Raw genomic sequence first — 13,539 nt, 5'->3', positions numbered from 1 at the left:
TGAGGTGGAGTATGTACCTGTAATTTAGCAAGTGTGCTAGCAAAGCTGTTGGCAGTGAAAGTGTGTAAACCTCTTACTAATATGTGTTAGGCAGTAAACTCAGAATTGCTGCTGAGAAATAGCACTTTGTGTTACAGTGGTTGCTGTGGAGGTGGGTCTCTCCCTGCATGAATTAAGAAACAGGAAGGGAAAAGCCTTTCAGCTGATCTCAAATGCCCTGTCTGGACATGTCTGAGACCCATTAGTTTGTTCTACCTAGACCTTCCTAACCCCAGTGATAAAAATAACTGTGTGTAAAGTCATCTCCAACGGGCACTGTGCAGAGTATCATCAATGAGCATGGAATTATTTGCAGACTTGACGTGCACAACAGGAGCAATGAGTTTGCATATTTCAGTGCTGGATTAGTCTTTGGCCTGGACCAAATAGAAGAGTTGCAAAATTGCATCCTGACAGACTTCAGGGCTTAGCTGTGTCGCTGATGAAGATGCCATGTTTGTTGACACAGTTATGTGTAGGCCACAGTTAAATTTGTGTGTTAAAGATAAAAACCTGCAGTAGTTTTCAAGAGGGGAACAAAGTGCAGTACCTAACCCAGAACCTGGGAAATGATAGTGTGTCTTGGGCTGAAAGAACAGGGTGCATCAGGGTGATCCCATAATAAATACCTGCAGGTGGCAAAACTGCTGCACACAGAGACTTTGGTTTGCCTGTTGCAGATTTTGGTGGCTGAATGTTTTTCAGAAACATGCTGTTGGGTCCAAAAGGGCAACACACTGCTGGGAAATGCAAGTGCACGTTTGTGACTTTTTGCTGACCCATAAAAAGACATTTGAAGGCTAATATGAATCACAAAGTGTGTGTATCTCATTGTGTACCAGAATGGATTGAAGTAATTCAAGGCCAGCCAAACCGAGCTCTTGCAGCCTTTCTGCCACTCCCCGTGGCAGGCCATGGGGGTGATGCCATGGCCAGCCCCAGTGAGCCCTCAGGATGGCACCTTCATCCTGCTGGAAAACAGGAGGGGTCTGTGGGTATCTTTACTGAGCATGCAGAAATGAAAGAAGATCCAAGAGGCTTTTTTCCTCCAGCTTCTAATTGCCACCTTTCAATTTTTCTATTTTATCTTTATCTACAGCATGTATTAAAAGTCCCCCAAAGTAGTAAACTCCTAAACTGTCTCCAGCAAATACTGACAGTGACACAGCTTGTCAGCTGGTATGCTCTCCTAGATATTAAAGCCTCTTTATTTACTGAAGACTTACTTGTCTTTATTTTGCATTTAAGAATTTTGTTTTCTCTTATGTTGCAAAGTAGGTTTCAAATGCCTCTGTCCCATTCTGCTAATATTTTACATGCCTGTTGCATTGACCTCGCAGAAGTTAATCATTATACTACTATAAAGTGTAAGAGTTGTGTTTGCAGTCATGTCTAATGCTGAGGAGATAAAAATACTGGTAACTTGGTAGGCTTAACCGGCTTTTCCCTTCTGCTTAATAATTAAAAGTAAGACTCTCAGGTTTCATCATAGCTGTTACTCTTGTTGATTCAAAAAGCAAAGGGGTCTGTGGTAGCAGTGTGTGAGTCTGCAGGGCTGAAGCAGCTCCAGCCCCAGAGACCCAGAGCTTTGCCTTCCCCACTAGGTGGGAGTGTCTGTCTGTCTTACTCTGTTGACTTCGGGCTTCCAAGTTAATTTCCGAGAGTCAGGTTAGGAACCTGGCTGGTGTTCTCACTGCTCAGGAGAGGATCTCTTTGGATTTCCACATCGTAAATAAAGTCACCCTCTTCAGTGAACAGTATGTGGGGAGGAGACAATGCTGCTGGGGAGAAGGCAGTTTATGGTAACACATACAGTCAACTATAGAATTTACCTTAAATAGAGCCAGGCAGGCAGAGGCTAGAGGGAGGTACTCCTAATTAAAATGAAGGTGCTTCTGTGGTTCCCGTCTGCCTCATCGGGCTCTAAGTGTGTCTGTGTAGGAACACACGACATCCTGAATGGTCTTTCGAGTCCAGACACCACAGGTTTAACTGCAGGGGGTGAAGCCTGTCACATTGCTGTAATTAATTACAAGCAAGTCTGCAGGGAGTGCACAACCTGAGGCATGGAGCTCTGCAGTTACAACTGTGCTACTATATATCTTCTCACCTAAAGAGATGGATCAATCAATTAGCACACATTGGTAAACCTGCTGCCTGGACCTGACCTAGCTGGTGGTGGACCCATGCACAACCTTGTGACACCGCAGAAGCAGCTTTGGCATGTGTCCTACAGCAGTGTTTTAAAGCCTGTCTGGATTGATGGGAAATCTCTGGAGCTCAGAGAACTCCCTACAGCACAGTACTGGGGAAGTCTTGACATTAGGGCTATGTGAAGTGACCAACAGTCCCCATGGCTGTGGGCTCCCGTTGCATATAAATTTGAAGAGGAAACAACAGTTTTCTGAAAGCATTAATTTCTGTGGAACTGTGTGAAAACATACAAAAGCTGCTGGTTATTGCACATGGTATTTGCAGACGGGTTGGAGGCTTTCAGAATCTGACTTCATGTGAGGGAGTTTTGTCCCAGTTGGAAAGGTGAAAAATTTGAAAAGTCCAGGTTTGTCCTCAGTTAAACTACATTTCCTTAGCCCATTCTTGTTATCATTGCCTTTTTTTCTGAGGAGGAGCCAAGCCTATATTTCCCTGGCTTCTCCCTACCTCTCCTGAGGTCCCTTGGTGAGCTCCACTTCCTTTGGAGTATGCTCTGCAGTTCTGTTCCTTGCAGCTGTGTTCCTTCTCATCAGCTGCTCCATGGGGCTGCCTCTTAAGGGCTTGTCCTTTATGCTACTAGGCACTAGGACTGTAGCTCTAAAAGGTCAGATCAAGGAGCAAGTAGCATGGTAATGCAGCTACTTTTATCCATAACCTTTGCTACACTGAGAAGATTACTGCACAGGAATTTCAGTTTTGCCTTGTTTTTGTAAGAGAAAGTTAAAAGCTTTCACGCAGTTACTACAAAGAATACCACTGACACATCAGAGGTCTATAAATCAGAAGGCAAGAGAAAAGAACATCTGTTCATTTAAGTGTCATGATTTGAAGGTAATCTCACAATTCTGAGGAGAACTAATTTGTACTATTTCAATATTTGAACTTGACAGGAAATGGTGATGTTGCAACCCTTGTTTTGCCTCTAGAAATCAGACCTGAGGTAGCTAAAAGCAAGGGCTCCCAGTTTTCAGGAATTTTGAATTTTGGCTGTGGTCAAAACTGGATAGAATTGAGAACTTGTCAGTGTTTCCAGGAATCCAGAAGCTCCCCAGGCCCTACAGCTGTCAGGGAAGTCTGGTGTCTTGTCTGTCAGGGCAGCTGTTGTGGGCTTCAAGCCTCAGGCTTCTCCAAAGGTCATTCACATAGTGCTGTTTCAAACAAAACATTTCAGGCTCATAAAGGTATTGTTTAAGAAAGCTCTCTGTCTCTCCATGTATCTGCCTTCTGACTAAATGCTTCACTGGGGTATTTCCAGCCACTCTTATCCCTCTAGCAGAATTGTGTTAAGAGGCTGTAGGGAGGAGAGGAAATGCAGTCTTTCAAAAGGATTCATCATCAAGGTGTCTTTGATTTCTTCCTCCTGTGAAACATGCCCACAAGCCTGGCCAGCCTGCCAGGAGAAGAGCTTGACTCTTGGGTCCCTTGAGTGTTTGACTTTGTTTCCCGAGTCACTGAGAGGAACTTGTGTCAGAAGGACTTTTAACTTTTTCTTCCATCTGGGCTCCCCCACTTCTTCCTGGGCTTAATTGCAATAGGTTCTACTGGTATTTACAAGGAAATGTATTCATTAATTTCTGCTTATTTATTTTTCTTATGAAGGAATAAGGGTCACAAAACTAAAGCTCTCACCTGGGCTTTTTGGGGGTGAAGGGATATTATTTACAAATAACTGAAGTGTAGGACTTGGTGCTTGTTTGCATAACTAAATAAAATGGGAACAATCAACTGGAATTAGCCTGTCTTAGGGTTAAATGCTCCAATGGGAGTTTTCACTTGCCTTCATGAGATCCAGGTGAGTTAAAAGCAGCTCAGGACCAGAATTGCTGCTTTTCTGTATTATCTAGCTGGGAATTAGAGTTGTTCCTGAATTTTGTTTTATTAGAATATAAGTCATAGCAGTTAAGTGTTGGTTGTTGTCCATCTGCTGATACTCCTTACTGTCCCAAATGCATTCTCTCCAGCTTGTATGAGACTGTGCAGTGCACATGGAGTATGTGAGTGGCAAACCCATGTCTTGTATAGGGAAAAGCGCAGGATATTAAGTGGAACAAAATGTTTTTGTTCCAGATGTGGCTGTCTGGCATAGACACTGTGGGACAGATAGAGGCGTGAGCTAGTGATGAGGGTCCAGCCTTGAAACTAATCCTTGAAATTAACATCTGCATCTACTGATTCTGAACTGACCTGCCCAGATTTCTCTCCAGCGGGCTCCGATGTCAGCTTCATTAGAAGGTAGCATGTTTCTGTGGCCTCAGAGAAGTATCCAACAGTTAGATCATGTTGGGATGTAGGACTATCTCATCAGCGCCTTCTTTCCTTTGCCTGAGGATTTTGCATCAGCAGCCAGTATATCACAACAATTCAGGGATCTCTCTGCTGTATTTTTTCATTCCAAATCCCAAGCAGTTCACTGTAAGGCAGTTTTGCATGGGTAGAAAAAAGCAAATCTGCTCATGCCCAGCTAATGAGTTGTCCCCATGTACTGCACCCAGCAGCATGTTTTTGAAGTGGTTGCAGAGGGATTCTCTGGATCGCACCCTTGGGCTGATCCTGGCATCAGGGCAGCAATATGGAGAAGTCCTAGTCTGGCTGTTACTCACTTGGACCTTCTTGCAGAGTCTGAGCTGGACCCGAAGTCTGAAAATCCTAGTCCTGCCTGCAATCCTTAGGGATTACATTTTTAAGGGGGCTAATATGTGTGTGTGTGTAAATACACAAATATGATAACAAAGTTATCTCTATGTGTGTCATTCTGTTAACGTCTTCTGAATGTTTGGAGAAAAAACATGGCAGACAAACCATCTGGTTGCACTCAGTCTTGCAAGCCAACATCTGGCTGCCAGACTTGAGAGGCTGTGTAATCTCTGGCCATGTGTTTTCCATGCTTTGATTCCCTGCTACGACTGAGTGCTGCAGAGGAACTCATCCCTCGTGGCAGAGTGTGATCTGACAATGTGTTGGAAGGACAAAAGATGTCCACCATTAGACTTTGTTTACATGGAAGTGTTTCCAGGGTAATCCAAGTGGCAATATATGTGTATGGTTCTCATAGTGCTTCATCACTAAAACATTGGCCTTTGAAAGCTCTTGCTTGGGCTGGAACTGTGCTTGCAGTCACCCAGATGTATTTTGTACAGGTGAAATGTCAGTCCTGCACTATGAATGCGATGAAAGTGAATGCTTCCATTTGGCATCTGAACTGAAATCCAAGAAAAAATGTTTTTCTTGCCTTACACACCACACACACACATGCAAGGAAATGAGACCTTGTGTTTTGCCTCTTTGATTTATTTGTGGATGAAGGAAAAGGGTGGGATGACAGCGCAGTTCATGCAAAGAAGGAGGACGTGGGTGCTGGAGCATTGCCTCTGCTGTCTGGGTAGGCACTTTGGACACTCCAAAATTCAGGAGAGCAGCATGGAATTCTTCCTCTGCTGCCATGGGCCTGAACATGTGTCTCTCAGTGGTGTGCCCTGTCTGCCATGGCAGGAGCATTTCAGAGGTGATGTGTTTTGAGTTCCTGCAGCCAAAATGACTGAAATGCTCGTTAGCTGAGGTATTCAGGCAAAGGTGAACCCCCTCTAAACCGGTGCCCAAGGTACTCCCCTAACCAGGAGAATCTGGATATCAAAAAATACTGTGGGGAGTATCCTGACTGCTCAAGGGGAACCATCTGCCCTCAGCATGGTCTCATTCCACTGACTGAGCCCCACATCCTCTTTCCAGCTCCAAGCATTCGGTGACTTCAGATGAATTGGCGAGACGTTCTGAATCAGTCAACACCCCATATTCAGTAAATAAGTTATTTGCTTCTCCCAGTCTTGCCCAAAGCATTTTTCAGTTGCATGAAACTATTTTCTATTGGCTTGAAAGGGGAAGAGGAATGAAATAAATTTGTTGACTGAGTCAGAGAGCATATAACAGCAGCTAAAGAACTCTGATTTACTGATTTTTGTCGTGATCAAATTTAGACTCCATCTCCCACAGATATTCAGGCTGTGGAATGTTTTTTTCCAGAGGAATTCATAATGGATTTGTTCATCCCAAGTCAGGATGACTGTCTTGGTGGCAGTTGGCAGTGATATTTGGGTTATGTTAGTGACAGCAAAATTAAATATAGCGCAAAATTAAATTTAGCACAAAGGAGGGACCAGTAACATGGAAAATAAGTTAAAAAGAAGACAAACTACCTGCCAGACTGCAGATCAAAGGGAGAAAATCATTGGGAAGTCCCAACACTATTTTTTTGTAGTTTGGGTTTTTTTCAAGGGAAAAAAAACCTACAGCCTGAAAATGGCAATGGCAATTTTCTTTGTTGAATCCACATAACCTCACCTCCTATTGGAGGAACAATCAGGTTTTGTCCTTCACCTTGACCAGAAAAATATATGCAATGGAAGAGAGAGGGAGAGAGGGAGAGAGGGAGAGGAAAAAGGCTCTGTTTTTGTCTTTTGTACTAATTTGCAAAGTTCTTGACAATGGTGAAAAATTTGTAGAACTTTTCTGAGAAAAAAGTCCAAACGAAGGAATCAGAAAAATAATATAACTGGAAAACAACAAAACTAAACAAAAAAGGCAATATAAAAAAGGTGCTTGTAGAAAGCCAGTATGCTGGTTATCTGTTGCAGGGTATTTTTGGTGAAGATTTAAAGCTGCCCACAGAAGTTAGTAGTATCACCACCATCCACTTAAAACCACCCATCACCTCCATTGCCATCATCCGTCAAATTCTCAGGTTTCAGTCAAGGATTATCAAGCATGACCCAGCCTTGTTAGCAGTAATCTTTTTTAAAAAAATGTGTCAAATAACAAAGAGGCCCCACTCAGACTAGACGATATCCTATTGCCACATTATTTTCACTCTCAAATTGTACATGAAACTAGGCAGCATTAATGTATGTAGGGACCCTCTGCTCTCTTTAGAGGTAGCTGCTCCTTATCACCAGAGGAAAAGCTCACAGAAGAGCCTGTAGCTGCTTGTGGGGTTTATTGTCTGATGTGTCAACATTCCAGCTTCCAAGACCCACCTTTCCCGAGTGACAGCAGTTGCATGGCCCAGATCCTGATGACTCCAGCAGAGCAGGCAGCTGGATGAATCCATCAGACAGCTGTACATTAAGCCGTGATCTACACAGGCAGAGAAGAGCACTTCCAGCAGGAGATGGTATTTATTTCCATAGAAACAAAATAATCAATTTTATGTCACTTTCTTTGCCATGTAGCAAAAGAGAGAACAGTCAATGGTAACCCCATTTGCTTCTTGTGCTCTCTCATATGTCAGTATGTAGAGGTCTAAATTCTGAACAAATATATCTCTGATTTATGTTAAATTGCTCATATGTGGTGTACATAGCCAAGAGTGCCATGGAGTAAAAAGCCTGCTGCATTTCACAGACCTCTCTATCAGGCAAGTCTCAACACATCTCTAGAGCTGCGGAAGTCCTTGAGGCCTGCTGGTCTTGTCCTGCATCCTCAGCATGTAAAAGTTTCATTCTTAACAAGTCCTACAGGACACTTCAATTGCAATTTCCTTAAGACGTAGGACATCAATACATTTCAGAAGGAACATAAGCGGCAGAGAAAAATGCTGCTGCTTTCTGAAAACACATCAGATTTGTATGTATTTGGAGAAGGCTTGAGTATCTTGAGAAGTGTTTTGTATTTTTCCATTGGGAACTGATAGAGTCCTTAGGAGCCCCAGCAGCTTCACAATGGTCTGCGAATGTCTGACTGATAACACTGGGTTAGAACAGCTGTGACCTCGTGGCTTCTCACTCTTCTTTCAGTATCACTTAGCAGATTAAGGTTATGAAATTTATTGTGGCATAACAGTCCAAGTCCCAAGGGGGGCTGTGGTGGTGTCTAGAAGGTCTTTGCCTGAACCCTTGGCCTGAGATAAAATTAGTATTAAAAGAACCCTCTGTGTAAGTAGGGCCCAGGAACTGCTGGCTGTGTGTGATGGATGGATGAAGCTGTCTGCTTGCTCCCCTGAGGCACAGCCATAAATACTGCCTTCATAATGAGAGCTTGCAGAAAAATGTGAGACAGTTCTTCCTCAGAGGGATGCTGATTTAGAAGTAGCTTGAATAGCAATATATGTTTACTAGCAAGGAGACTTGGGAAATCCCATATTCTTCTGAGATTCCCTAGTGAGTGTATTAACCATATCTGAGGTATTTTTGCACAAGTTTACATCCAGCATCTGGAACAGAACATAGGAATATATTCCCAAAATGTGAATAGGTGATGCTGGTAAAATACTGCTGTATTAGCATACATGTAATGTTTCTTTTCTGAAAACATCTGTAATTACAGCTGTAGAGGAACTAACCACCTATTTATTTGGAGGTAATCAATCATGTTGTGGCCTGGCTTATGCAGGAATCTATGCAAAATGGATGATCACAGTGTCTCTTTGTGTTTTAAAGCCTGTAAATTCAAACTTTTTCTTCCCTTTCTCATTTCCCACATAATTTGTTTATTCTTTCTGTCTTTCTCCTTGATGAGAATTTGAGTTCTCTCCCCTTGCAGAAGCTAAAACCTTGGATCAAATCCTTGCCTTCCTCTTTCCAATGCGTGTAACCCAATAGAGAAGGATGTCTGTGGCTAGTCTGAGCCTCTGCACTAAAGGGTATGGAATGACCAGGTTTTCCAAGGCTAACCAATTCTGTGTGATACAAGAGAGCCTCAGAAAGAAATTACAATCTCTTGTTTTAGAGGCAGCAATAACTAATCTCCCTCTCAATCACACTGATGTAATATAATTTTGTTTTTCTGTAGAAAAATGAGTTTGGTTAGGAAACTTTCAGAGAGAAATAAATGCCTACTAATGTAGGCAGGAGACTTGCGCTGCCAAGAGGATAGATTACATGTGATGAGCAATAGGTTTTTATGTGGACTAAAAACTTAAGATGTTCACAAACTAGTTTTGTATTCCCATGTTTGCCTTGTTTAACCGAGCTTTCTTTCATGCTCTGTCACCAATTGTACGAACAGGGACTCCAACCAAAGATGAGATTTTTCTTGTAGCAGATCTATGAACCTGCTTTATTTTCAGCATCCCTTTGAATGAATGGCTGTCAGCCTGGTTCTAACATCTCTCCTTGTCCTTGTCTTGTTCACCAGAGCTGTGTGCAGAGGGTAAAACCACCTCTGGGCGATGCTTAATATCCTGTTAATTAATCACAGCATCCCATTAACTCTGTGGAGAATCTCAGGCTGTTGTTTTCATAAAGAAGTAAAGTTGAGGCGGGATATATTGTTACCCGTGAAGCATATATACCAGATGACACTACAAATGTAGTGGTTCTTTTGTGATCTTCACATAACTTCAGTAATGATTGATGTGAAAAGACACAAAGTGAGCCCTTTAAAGTAACAAACATTGCCTAGTAAAAAGCTCCACTGCTTTTGGGATGGGATGGCTGTAATGACAGATGGATTTTCCTCTCTAGTACAGTGAATTTCTCCTCTAGTATGCTGAGAAGGCAATTGTATCACTTCAAAACACTGCCCTCCTTCCACCCTAGGGCATGGGGCCTGGGTGTTTTCTTGCATCAGCCTGCCATACAAGAAGCCAGGATATAGCCTTCCCCTGTGTTTGATAGGTTTTTAAACTAGGCAATGTCTTTGGGCTGTAAGGGAAGTTGCAAATGCTGCTGATTCAGCTGATGGCTCTGTAGGAGTCCATAGCATGGAAGAGGGCTGGCCTGAGTGCATCCTTCCACAGATCTGAGAGCGTTTCATTGCTGCAGGTGCCCTCCTCTTGCGGTTCCTGGGAACAAACCTCCTTAAGTGAGGCCATGCAACTTATTTTGCAGCCTTTCTGGCTACTTTCTCCCTGAGCTTGTGCTGTGCTGTGCCATTTCTAATACCATGGCCTGTGTTCCGATCCTTTACAACAGCTTCAGGGTCACGTCTGTCCCTCTCCACGGGGTATGAGAAGAGCCAAAGGCTGGAAGCACCAGAGGTTTTGTTGCCTTGGTTGTTGTCCTGCCTGGATGCAGAGCAGGTACTGGGGTACCAGTTTGGCTTCCCTAGGTGCCCACTCATCCATAGCCCCAGGCTACTGTTGCTGACTCCTGGAAGGCCGAGGAGCACAGGCACAACCTTCCTAGAGAAGAGGCAGCAGCTGCATTGAAATCCCTTACTACAGCACAGCATTTAAATCCCTTACTACAGCACTGTAGTGATTTTGCTACTGCTATGAGGATCAAATTCCAGCCGTGTGTGTCGCTTGTGACTCTCAGGGACACAGAATATAGCTATGTATGTACACTTAGACACTCAGGAATGGCAGTCTCTGAATCCAGCAGTGCCGTGGTGTCAACACCGTGCTGGAGAGGAGTGTGCTTGGAAGAAAACCATTTATCAAACTGTGTTTTGTTGACTCAAAGCCCTTGAACAGCCAAACACTTCAGCAGGTATTTGATTATAAACAGAGGAACACTCGCTAGATTAAAGAGCAACCAACCATGAATTACCTAGATGGTCAATGCCAATAAAAAGGCAGCAGTTGGCCATCTGTGCCCTTCAAGAACATCATGGGACTCTTGGTGTAAAATTACCATTTTGGCCAACATTTTTTCATGTATGACACTGCTTCTCTTTGATAGCCAGAGTTGACTGCAAGAAAACCCTAGAGAGATGAAAAGAGGGGGGAATCTAACAAGTGTAAACCTAAATCTCCAATATTCTTAATTCTGAAATGGTGCGACTGTCAGTAATAAACTTTGCATGAAAGCTGAAATTTCATTCTGGATTCATTAGAAGATTCTGATGCTGCTAAGGAAAAAAGAAAAAAAAAGAGAAAATTTCACTCCCTTATGAATTGCCAAGGGATCACACAATAGCTGCATTTATTTTATTAGCCTTCTGACCTTTCCCTTCTCTGGTGAGGTTTCTTTTTCCTATTAGCTCTATTAGAGCGTCTACTGAGATGGCAACAAAACAAACACTGTTATTGTTGGCTAACTTGCTCTTTTAGTAGGGAACAGGGATGCACAAGCCATGAGCAGACACTGGCCTTGCACATCCAGCCTGTGGTAGGTGTGGGAGCCGCACCATGCCTGGCACACCAGGCTCTGGTAGGAAGCCCTCACCGTGGACATCACCATGCTGAGAATGCTGCATCTATTTTCATGAAGTGCTTCAAGTCATGCTTGACTCGGGAGTGATTTATTTGCCTTCAATGGAGGAGCATTATTTTTTTTTTTTTGGTACATTCATGTATCTTTGCACAGATATCGGGTTTTTTCCCCCACTCTTTTTTATAACTGCCCCCCAACACCTCTTCCTCTGGCAGTGATCAGTGTTAGACTATGTGGTGGTGGCTGGATGCTTTCTGCCCCCATGGTTTCTAGGGCAGCTTGGTTTGCAACAAAGAACTGAAGCTTCTGGAGAGATGGATGTGATTATTGTGGCAGCACTTTCCCAAAGGACTATGTGGATTTTGTGCCCTTAATTTAGCTGGCTGCTCTGCATCAATGGAACTGAGTGTTTCAAGAATTTATACCAAGAAGTAGTAAGGGTCGACTGTCATGCTGGCACAGAGTAGGGCTACGGAATTTTTGGACTTATATGGAAGTTTGAGAAAACTTCAGAAATAATTCTGGAATATGCCCAGCAGACTGCATGGTAACAGAGGAGCTGGCTGAGGAATTTATAGCTGTGGGGAGAGAATAATCATCTTTTTTTCTAAAGAAATTTTGATCCCAGGAGGGGAAAAAACAACTCAGAAGACTAGTGGAGAATTTGTCAATTATCTTTTCCTTCGTGGTTAACTTATCTGGGACCTATATATATATAAATCATAGTAATAACACAAACATTGCTGAAATTAGCAGTAGCATTTAAGAAGAATTTGGGGATAGGATCTCACCACCTTTCCAGAATGCCAAGACTGTAGTCCTGTGTTATTCTAATATTAGTCACTTACAGCAGATAAGAGTGCGTAAAAACCTCAGCCCATCTCCAGTTTCAAGAGGGCTGAACCCAGCCAGTTAGGAATAGTTAAATTGCTAGCTCTTGATCATAAGTGGCAGCATGATAAATGTGACCTGTTAACTCCAGGAAAGTGCAGCCAATTTTTCTTTAGTTTAGCTTTATGGAAAAGGCATATTAAAACTTTGCGTGTTGGCATTTGAAGTCTTCCATCTTTAGACAAATGGCACCACAACTCTAGAGTTTAAGGTGGAAGGTTGAATCAATTGCTCTTATGCATTTACTCCATATAAATACTTTGTTCTCCTAATTAAATTCCTTATAATATTTCATCACTTAGGAGACTTAGGTACTTGCTATAATCCGTGGGACTAGACACTCTTTAAACACACACCACTACCAAAATGCTCCTGCCTTTCTCTCTTTCTCTGGCTGTCTAGGTACTGGGAAAATGTTTACAGTAGCTGTATTTCTTGTTGCACACTAGGGATGTTTGAAACATTGCATCAGCCCAGCAAAGAGGCAGCTAGAAGCAACCCTGACACCCCAACATGGGTTGTGCTTGTCTTTAACAAAAAAAAAAGATAATTTCTGACTCTCTCAGGGAAGCTGTACATCTAAAAGTGAACAAATGACTAACTGTGCTATTAGAAGAGGTGTGATAAAAAGGAGACACCTCAGACAGTGGGAAGAATAGAGAGGAATAAGGTCAGGACCCATCCAGTTATGGGATAGGCCCTTATGGTATACTTTGAGATCATGCACCACTGCAAGGTAAAGTTGTACCAGCCCTTTGCTGACAGTCATCCGGAGATGATCTGGTACCCTAGATTCCCAACACAATCAGGAATTGGGACTATGGTATTGTAGTTAAAGCTGTAGTAACAGCTGCGCTGTCACAAAGGCTTGCTTGCAGCAAGAACAAGTGACGTTCACTTCTCTGTGATTTCACACTGATACACCTCACCAGCCATTTGAGCACCTTGTGCTTTTCCACAAAACTACTCAGGACAGGCAGAACAGCAGAGACTGTGAGGCTCTTCTGGGCCCCATGGCACAAGGATGTAAGTTAGGACCAGGGTGAACACAGTACAGAAACATAGGTATGAACTAGAAACTATCTTCTAGCTTAGCACCTTACTGTATTTTTCACCTCTTTTTGGGCACAGATATTCTTGCAAAATTCCAGTTAAAAGACAGGAATGATTAACAATACCTGCTTTGAGGGCCTCACTTAGACCCAGGCAGTACCTCTAGTTACCCAGTTTGAGCCACAGAGTATGTCAAGAATGTATGTACCATTATGGACTGGGAAGATGTTTGGTCCATAAACTCTGAAGCCTT

This window comes from Chamaea fasciata, unplaced genomic scaffold, assembly GCF_029207755.1.
Source record: "Chamaea fasciata isolate MVZ Bird 193981 ecotype frontalis unplaced genomic scaffold, bChaFas1.0.hap1 SCAF_3, whole genome shotgun sequence".
In the NCBI taxonomy this organism is placed as follows: Eukaryota; Metazoa; Chordata; class Aves; order Passeriformes; family Sylviidae; genus Chamaea; species Chamaea fasciata.
This window is presented reverse-complemented; position numbering follows the sequence as displayed.